The sequence below is a fragment of the Thalia democratica genome, chromosome 9, assembly GCF_965202585.1.
Source record: "Thalia democratica chromosome 9, ktThaDemo2.hap1.1, whole genome shotgun sequence".
Classification (NCBI taxonomy): Eukaryota; Metazoa; Chordata; class Thaliacea; order Salpida; family Salpidae; genus Thalia; species Thalia democratica.
In genome coordinates, this window is record NC_139173.1 from 1,811,925 (window position 1) to 1,822,651 (window position 10,727).

Below are 10,727 nucleotides of genomic sequence, written 5' to 3' on the forward strand. Positions count from 1 at the left end.
ATTCCATCTCCTCGCCTCACCTAAACGGTCTGTTGGCGCCACGGAATCCGTCTCCTTGCCTCACCCAGCGGTCTGTTGGCGCCACGGATTCCGTCTCCTTGCCTCACCCAGCGGTCTGTTGGCGCTACGGAACCGTCTCCTTGCCTCACCAATCGTCAGTCATGCATAGTCGTGAGAAACCGCTGTTGTGATCTTAACCAAACAGGATTAAGAACGAAGTACCGAAGTGACCGTTTGTGGGTAAAGTTGAAAAACTGACAAAGCTAAATCGTTCACAGTGTCTCAGACATTGTCAGCTTATTGTGAGATCATAGACTGCGCTCGTTTGATCAGTTTTAACCAGTAGTTATTACGGCCATCTTCAAGTAAGTTGAGATGTTTCGCGCCATCAATAATAATTAATGAACTATACCGCAAGATCAACATTATTTCTTGACCTTAATGAAAACATTTAAACGTTAAATATTAAGTTTAATTATATAGGTAGGTTTGAATCGAATATAAAATTTATTCCACTAACTTAAAACAAGTTTAATTTTAAAGTAATTCTAATTTATTCAAGCTTGAAGTCAAGTAATAAATTAAAAAAACTAAATTATCTAATTAGTTATGTAATTAATTATCAAAAAATTAACTTTGTTATAAAACGAATTCAATTTTTAAAATTAACTCAACTAATAAATTTAAAGACAAACATTTGGTCAAAGCGAAAATTATAAAACAAACTGAATTTTTTCGTATCAAAATTCGTTTGTAACTTTACTTTTTTTCATGTATCTTTGTAAGTGATAGCTGTCAAAATTGCACGAGCGTACAAAATTGCACGTGGGGACAAAATTGCAAGAGTGCACAAAATTGCACGAAGAAACTTTTGCACGAAGACACTTTTGCACGAAGACATTTTTGCACGGGCAATTTTTTTTTTGATTTAACTTTTTTTTTACCATTACTGTTACCCCTAACCCTTACCCTCGGTCGGTAAGTTTTTTTTTCTACCTTTGTTACCCCTAACCTTACCCTTAGTCGGTAGCTTTTATTTTTAGTTAATTATATTATTGTTATATTTTTGTAATAATAATTTCTATTAGTTGTTATTTTTTTTACTGTCACTGTTATCCCTAACCCTTACCCTCGGTAAATAATTTTTTTTTGATTATACTTTAGTTTTTTTGTTTTTTTGTATATTATTTTTTCTGTATTTTTTACTCTCGTGCAAAATAGATCTTTGGTGCAAAATCGTCTTCGTGCAATTTTGTGCTTTCGTACAATTTAGTTCTCGCACAATTTAGTCCCCTTGCGCAATTTAGTAACCTAGTGCAATTTTGTCTTCGTGCAATTTAGACCCTTGTCCCCTTTGTAAGTGCTTTAATTTTTTTTGTTGTATTTTAAACTATCAAATTGAAAACACCTATCTAGTATAAAAAAAAATACAAGTTCACTCTAAACATTTTTATTTATTTTTTAGTTTTTTGTCAGAATTTAATCTAAATTAAAAACTTTTTAAAACCAAAATCAAAACAAAATTGTTCGACACCCACAGACTCGAAATAAATTTTTTTCAAAGTTTGTTTGAAACTGATTTTCTCGACATCTCAATGTCTTTAAGGGAAGCTTCATATCAACATTTTATAAAACCGAACAGCTGAATTCTTTCTATCCGCAATCAATCAAATCATCTAAAATCCGTAAAAAAAAAACAATTAGCCCCATGGTTCATAATCAAATTTTCAAAGTAACTGCTACTAATAACACCTCTAATACTGCTAAATATCCTTACAATGACGCCCTATTAAAAAGCGGCTTCAATCTAATAGATGAATTAAATGTTCCACACACCCAGTAAAAAAAAAAAATTTAGAAGAAAAACTTCCACCCTCCTTACTGCAACTCAGTAAAAACTAATTCACCTAATAAACATGCACTTCCCTGAAGGCTTCAGGCCACACAAGGATTTTCAACAAGAACAAGTCAAGTACACCTACAGCTGTTCTACAAACCTCAAATCAATTATCCTAGCACACAATAAAAAATTGATATCCCCTAATAACCTGTTTAATTTCAGAAACACCACCCAATCATTTATACTATCTTCAAAATAAAGTTATATACATTTGAAGCCTTTTCTTTTTGACAAAAACACAATGTTTGAAATTATAGTTTTAATTTACGGGTTTTATACCCGTTTTAAAATTAATTGTCATAAACTACCTGTAGAAAAATGATATCTTTGTTGTTGCAATTTTCTTTATATATACAACTTATTATCAATTTGAAAAATTTTTGTACTTGTTTGCCTCTAGAGGTGTTTTATTTTTAAACTTTTTCTTGTAAGAGTAAAAGTAATATTTACAACTTAAACAAAATTAGTAAAATGTTCTTCAAAAGCTTAAGAAAACTTAAAGTGCTGCACAAAACATATAATTATATAAAACGTTCTAGAAATAATAAAAATTAAGTATATGTTTTGCATCTAAAAATTGATAGAATGTATAAAAAAAAGTTTAAAGTATTTATAAAAGCTAATAAACAAGTCAATTACAAACTTTTTTTCCTACGAAAAATAGCTATAATTTATTTTACATTTTATAAATATATTTCTAATGGTTGTAATATAATTGTTTTACTCCTAAGATTCTACAAGTAATTTCAAAAGCGTTTTGTTCTATAACTCATAAAATAAAAATTTATGACTCTAAATAAAGTTTCTAAAAACTACTTTACAAGTTTAGATATTAGATTGTAAAAAAAAATCAAAATTTATTGTTTTATTTTAGTTTCGGAGTAATTGATACTTTAGTAATACAGGAAATAAGTTATATTTAAAATGAAATACTGTATGAAATAAAATGTTATTAGATTTTAATAATAAAGTATTGAACATACTCTGAATCTTTAAATTAATTTAATAAATGTCGTATTTATAAATTTAATATACACTAAAGCCGACTTTTAAAGCCACAACAATGAATTAAAAATCTTACTTTACTTTATAGTTGATAATAATATTTCATTTTAAAGTTTTGAGTCACAGTAACTATGCTTTATTTTTAATACTACTAAATTAAAACAAATTTAATATACACAATATATAAATTTCTACTGCTAATACAAAAAAAAAATATGTAAATTTCGCTTAACAAAACTCTTCTTTAAAAGTTTATCAAATACGTTAAAAACAATTTATTTTAGACACTTTTATGACCTTCGAAAGTATTTAAAAAAATTTTATAACTTGAGAAAAAAAAATTAAACATGGGTTATACTTCCGTTTTAAATTTAACACCAATACATACCAGCTCAACTTCTATATTACAAATTTCTATATATACTAATATTGTTATGATATTAAAAACAAGGTCGCGAATCTTTTAAAAAAATGTTTTCTACAGTAAATCATAAACTAGTAAATCTATTGCAAATTTTTTTAGAGCTAGAACATTACAAAAGTTGAAAAAAACTATAAAGATGTCTTATAATGCTAAATAAGATACATTGTAACATGAGTAGTATCTAAAATAGTAAAGTTTGAGCATTTTTATTGCAAAATAGTTTTGCTTTGTATTCAAATAAAATTTGAATTATTTATAATCGGTAAGAAACAACACAATTAAAGTCCGTTTTCTTATTTAGTAAGTTTTTTCAAACTTATTTCATAATTCAAGTTTCTAATTAATATAATAAAATTTTGCAGCTTATAAAAGTTTAGAAAAATTCCAAATCTATTTAATGTATAATCATTAATCTATGCGGCAAGATGTTTTAAGTGTGATAAGTTCTACGACAGTCATAAAATTATGCCTTTCCGCAAAGGTGGTGCTCATTTGAAACTAAACTTAAATAATGATCCAAGACTATGTTAATGATAGAGCAGCACTTATACAACAACACCAGTAAACATTAAAAATATATTTTCAAGATGAACATTTTTTTGAAGATGCTTAGAAAAAATTAATCAGACTCAGACAATTTAGAAGTGAATGAATAAACAAACTGCTAGCAACAATAAGTAAAAACGAAACAATGCTACCACTTTACAGATTACTAACTAGAGTAAATTTCTATAACATATTTTTTTTAATGATTTAAAGTTTCCTAATAAACATTTCCAAAAATTTAAATACGTTAAAGCCAAATTTTTCGCCTTATTTTTGTTAGTTCCTTTTGTTTGTTATTATTTTATATTTTTCGAACTATAAGCAACAGTATAAGCGAAAATTATATTGAAATTTTTTGTTATACATTTCAAAAGTCTTGATACGTGAAAGTCTAATTTTAATTATTTAAATTATGTTTAGTCTCCCATCTTTGGTTTTATTTTCATTAAATTTTTACGGTTTTAGAGCAAGCAAAACAAAAAGTTGTATTATCTAATTTTATTTATTTTCGATTTTTTTAATTTATACAATCCAAATCAAAGTTCATATACATTGAGTTCATAGTTTTGTTTTAACTTAAGTCCAAACTTAGTGTTATTTAGATTTTATGTGTAAAAATCTGTGTTCTGACCATAATATTTATTTTAACAGTTTTATAATTCCGCATTACTATGTTTTATAAACTTACTGAAAAATATTAGATTATACTACATATATTAAATTATTTTGGTAATTTATATTGTGGCTTTATAATTCAGCTTTAGTATATATTGTACGTGTTTAAAGATTCCGAATATGTTCCATACTCTTTTATTAAAGCTTAATATTAATTTCTTTCATACCGTGTTCCATACCAAATACAACTTGTTTTGTTTATCAGTTAAGTATCAATCACTTTAAAACTAGAATAAACCAACAAATCTTGAAAAAAATGTTTTAATCTATTTTGAAATTTAAAAAAAAATTTGAAGACTTTTTATTTTAGTTATCAGTTATTTTTATAACTTATAGAAAAAAAATGGTTGAAAATTTACAACTATTAGAAATAAAACAAGTATATTATAGTTACTAAAAATATAGCAATAACTGTAAATAAAGTTTTTTTATTGTTTGCAAAAAAACTTTGTAACTATTTTGTTTACAAGCCTTTATAAATAGTTTACCATTTCTTGTTTAGTGAACGTTTAGATGCAAAACATATACTTTAGTTTTATCTATTTATTTTTACTTATATGTTTTGTAAAGCACTTTAAGTTTTCTTGTGCTTCATTTTTTTATTGTTTACGTGTATTAATTTTACTCTTAGAAGAAATTTTTTGTAATAAAACACTCTAGTGGCAAATAAGTACAAACTTTTTTAAAATTGATACTAATTTACATATCATTTAAATTCATATATATAAAGAAAATTGCAACAACAAAGTTATCGTTTTCCTACTGGTAATTTATAATAATGAATTTTAAAACGGGAAATATTACCCGTAAATTAAAACTATAATTTCAAACATTGTTCTTTTGTCAATAAAAAAAGCTTCAAATTTTTTAAATTTCATTTTGAAGATAATACAAATGACTGAGATGAATTGAATGTAGCCAAAGGTGTTTACTGGATTTTATGTACCAATTTATTGCAAATAACAATTATTTTTTCATTTAAATATTTATTGAGCAACGCTTTCAAAATTTAACTATATTCCTTTTCAAAATAAAATAAATACTCACAACAATTAATTAATAAAACAAATACGAGTAAACTAAAGAAACAATCAATATAAAACTAATCAAACTAATCATAAAAACTAAAATAGATAACTAGAACAAAAAGGGGCTATTTATAAATGTTTAGTATCATTCTAGATCCTTTATCAGGGCCTAGTCTAGGTTTAATTTTTTTAATCATAATAATCTCTACTGCAAGTAAAATATTTCAATTTTTACAAATTTTATAAATTTTATACTTTTCTATTATTTTAAAATAGTCTATTTTTGTTCTAATTATCTATTTTAGTTTCCATGATTAATTTGATTAGTTTTATATTGATTGTTTCTTTAGTTTACTCGTATTTTGTTTGATTAATTAATTTTTGTGAGTATCTATTTTGTTTTTAAAACATAGTAAAAAATTAAATTAAAGGAAATTAAAAAATTTTGAAAGCATTGCTCAATAAACTGTTTGAATGAAAAAAAATTGTTATTGTGATGAATTATTTTTAGGTAAGAGGCTAATTTATCAAAAACAAACTAAAACCAAACAATCTTTTTAAACACCCTATACTTTTTATTGAAAAAAATAAGTTATACAGTATTCTTCTTCTATTACACTAAATCATGTTTCTATGTGTAAACTTAACACTTAAGTTCCTTCATTTTCATAACTCCGTTAATGTGTGTTAGTCCGTTAACACACAGAAACATGTAATAAAAGAAGGATACTGCATAATTTATTTTTTTACTGAAATTTTCTTTATTTAAAAAAAAATCATTTTTAATTGTGTTTAACGAGAAAGGGTCTAAATTGCACGAGTGCACAAAATTGCACAAAAATACTTTTGCACGAAGACAATTTTGCATAGAGACATTTTGCACGGATTGATTTTTTTTTACTATCATTGGTACTGCTAACCCTTAACCTCGGTCAGTAAGTTTTTTTAATTTAGTATTTTTATTAATTTACATATATATATATATATATTACTCTCGTGTAAAAATGTAACTCGTGCGAAATTGACACTTAGTGCAAAATTGTCTTCGTGCAAAAGTATATTCGTGCAATTCTGTGGACTTGTCCATTTTTATTGTATTAATTTTGTATTTCGTAAAATTTAGTCCCCTTGTGCAATTTAGTAAATCGTGCAATATTGTCTTCGTAAGATTGACCCTTTCCGGTTTAAAACACAGAAAGATGAAACATTGTTTTTAATATAAAGAAACTTTTAGTATATATTCGTGTCTTAATGTTTACTAAATGTGAAATGAAAGTTAAATACGTTTACAGAGAATAATAAAAAAGTTATTACAAAATAATGTTGCAATAAAAAACTTTAAAAAATTTTACTTTTGTTTTCTTTTTGATTAAATACTGTTTAATATTATTGTCTAGCTTTAGTTCGTTTTTGATTAATTAGCCTTTAAACTAAAAATAATTCATCTCAATCATTTGTGTTATCTTCAAAATAAAATAAAAAATATTTGAAGCTTTTTTTATTGACAAAAGAACAATGTTTGAAATTATAGTTTTAATTTACGGGAAATATTTCCCGTTTTAAAATTCATCATTATAAGTTACCAATAGGAAAACGATAACTTTGTTGTTACAATTTTCTTTATATACGTAATTTATTATCAATTTTAAAAAAGTTTGTACTTATTTGCCGCTAGAGGCGTTTTATTACAAAAAAAATTCTTGTAAGAGTAAAACTAATACTTACAACGTAAACATAACTAACAAAAAGTTGTTTAAAAACACAAAAAAACTTAAAGTGCTGTACAGAACATAAAGTTATTAAAAAAAATAAAAAAATAAAACTAAAGTATTTATTTTGCACCTAAAGGTTAACTAAACAAGAAATTTTAAAGTACTTATAAAGGCTAGTAAACAAATTATTATAAAAATTTTCACAAATAAATAAACTTTATTTACAGATTATTTATAGCTATGTTTTTAATAACTATAATATACTAGTTTTACTTCTAATAAACTTTTAAACATTTTTGTTCTATAAGTAATAAAAATTACTAATAACTAATAGAAGAAATTTTTAAAAACTTGTTTACAAGTTTCAAAATAGATTAAAACATATTTTACAAGAATTATTTGTTTATTTTGGTTTTAAAGTGATTGATACTTAAGTAATAAACAAAAAAAAAGTTTTTTATGAAATACTGTATAAAAGAAGTTAATATTAGATTTTTATAATAACTAATAATGTATGAAATATATTTGGAATCTTTAAACATATACAGAATTTACTAAAGCTGAATTTTAATGCCACAATATTAAATTACCAAACTAAATTCATGTATATATGGTTATTAATTAAATTTTATGTTTGAATTTTTAGTCACATTGACTATATTTTTTATGTAGTACTATTGAGTCAAATTAATTTATAAGGTATTTAAGATTGCTACTACTAATACAAATAAAAACTATAAAAATATTGTTTGATTAAACATTCGAATATTATCAAATAAGACAATTAATCTTAAAAACTTTCTAACCTTCGAAAAGAACGTTTAAAAATCTTTATAAATTTTTTTTCTAAAACAACTAAAAAAATCTACTAGCTATTGACCTGTTTTAAGCTCAACACTAACTCAATTTTTCAAAAAAAAATTTTTAATATCTTATATTTTATATTTTATAGAAAAACTTTATAACGTCTTAAGTTTAATTAATGTTTTATTCTATTTTTAATGCAAATAAGAATAGTATTGTAATTAATAAATAAGCATATTGTATTATAAAGTTACATCTTGCAATAACTACTTTAGGTTATTACGACCTTGTTTTTTTTATTATTATGATAGGTTCTAAGAAAACACTAAGACAACTATTACAAAAAGTTTTTTATAATTCAACAAAAATTTTATGCGTTCTTTAAGAAACAAGTTACCATTTCTGTAAAACTAATTTAAAATAAAATGCATGAATTTTAAATACTTAAACAAAATATTTACTGTTAGTATTTTTATACTTTTGTTTACTTTTATGTGTACAATTTTTATACAAAAATAATGTTGTGAAACCTTTAAAAGCAGAATGTGTTCATAGAATCACTTAAATAGTGTTTAAAGTAGTTTTAAAATTTTAACCAATAATTTAAGTAATTTTTGTAATTTAATATATAATAAAAAAATTGGCTTTTAATAGATAACTCAATTTTTTAAAAGACTTTTAATGTTAGACAACTAACTAAAATATTCACGCTTTGTATTTTTAATTAATTGTTTATAAAAACTAATTAAAACAATAAAAAAATTTTTTTTTTTCAATACATATTTTCCTAACGAAGAAAATAAACGAAAATAAAAAAGTGTAAAAACAACTAAGATTATACTTTATATAAACCCTATTCGGTTTTTATAAATTTAGTTTTGTTTTTCACTTAAAAAGGATATAGGTTTTCTGTTTTAAACCTTAGTATAAAACTTCTTTTTGATGATGAATCAAACGAAGGTTAACAAGCATATTTATACTGAAAATTAACTTTGATTTAAAATTGATCACTGTATATTTTAAGCTTTTTCAAATCAAAATCATATCAATGTATAACATAGTAACTCTTCAAATGCTTAGACTTTTGTTTACATAATGGCGCAAACTAAAAAACTAATAACACTATTTAAATTGTAAAAAAATCGATTTACAGTGTCAGAAAAGAAAAAAACTGTAAGTTTTGTTTTATCTCTACGATATCTCTACGTATACTTTATTACCAGCGCTATATTCTTTATTAAAGTTATTATACTATTGGTTACTATGTTTCAGCTTTTAAAATCATTTACTGTCAAAAATTAAAATTAAAAAAAAAAAAAATACATAATTCTTTTTTTTAGAACTATAAATAAAATTTATGTTTTTCTTTTTTATAATTATGCTATTTTAGTATTTTGCTACTTTTTTACTTTAGTAGTGCAAATTTTAAATTTAAAAACTGTGATTAACTGGCCAAAAATAAAACAAGATCTTGAAAAGTTAGACAGACCTGAGTTTAAACCATTTTTCCATTCTAGTTTCACTAATGGTGTATTTAATTTCTTAAAACTAGAAAAAATGTCCAACAATATACAAATAAATTAAAACAAGTTGTTGATTTACCTATACAAACTGCTGAAGTTAATATTTTTAAGCAAATTATAACTTTTTTTTTTTAAATAAATGTGATCAATATTCTTATACTCCAAATTCAATAATAATATACAAAAGTTACACAGACAGGTTATCACAAACTTAAGGTAACTCAGGCTTTTTTATATATTTCCTTAATATCAGCATAGTTTTTACAGGGTGACAAAAAAAAAAGGAAAAACCTGGAATTTTAAACAAAAATAACTAAAACTGGAATTCTTATCAATTTCTACATGTTAGATAATGAAATTTATAATTGTTTAAAAACTTTTTCACAAAATTCCCCAGAAAACGTATATCATTGCAAGGGGTAGAGTTTGAGACTGATGTTTTTTTACCATGAAAAAAAAATTGGTTGTGGTTGCTTTTTAGGGCGCGTATTTTACCATATTCTACTTAAACTCATCTTTTTTAGAGGTACTTTTTGACATTATATTCAAATTTTTATATTAGCAGGGCTACACCCTGCTAATATTTACATTAATTATCAAAGTTACTACAGTACTAAAATACATTTACTTTGGGAAGAGGTCAAAATTGCACTAGACAAATTTGCACGAAATGACAAAATTTCACAATCAAAATTTTTCACCAAGGGTCTATTACTCACAGACTAAATTGCACAACAAGACTAATTTTCACATGAACAAATTTGTACGAAAGGACAAAATTTCACAAAGACAATTTTGCACAAAGACAAATTTGCGTAAAGGGCCCCCTATGCCCTTAATTAAATTATTTGTTATTGAACTACTGAAATTTTTTTAATCACTTCCTTACTTAAAGTTAGTCCATGTGTTGTTTATTGTAATAACAATTCTCTTTCTAATTTTCAACAAATTTACTTCACATGTAATTAAAATGGTCTGTGTTCCAATTTTAAGTCTGTTTAGTCACTAGTTATGACACCACAAAAAAATTCCTATCAAACAAAAAATATGCTATTATTCAGAGGTTTTAATTAGTAAATGAATTTATTACAGGAACTTATCTAACAACTT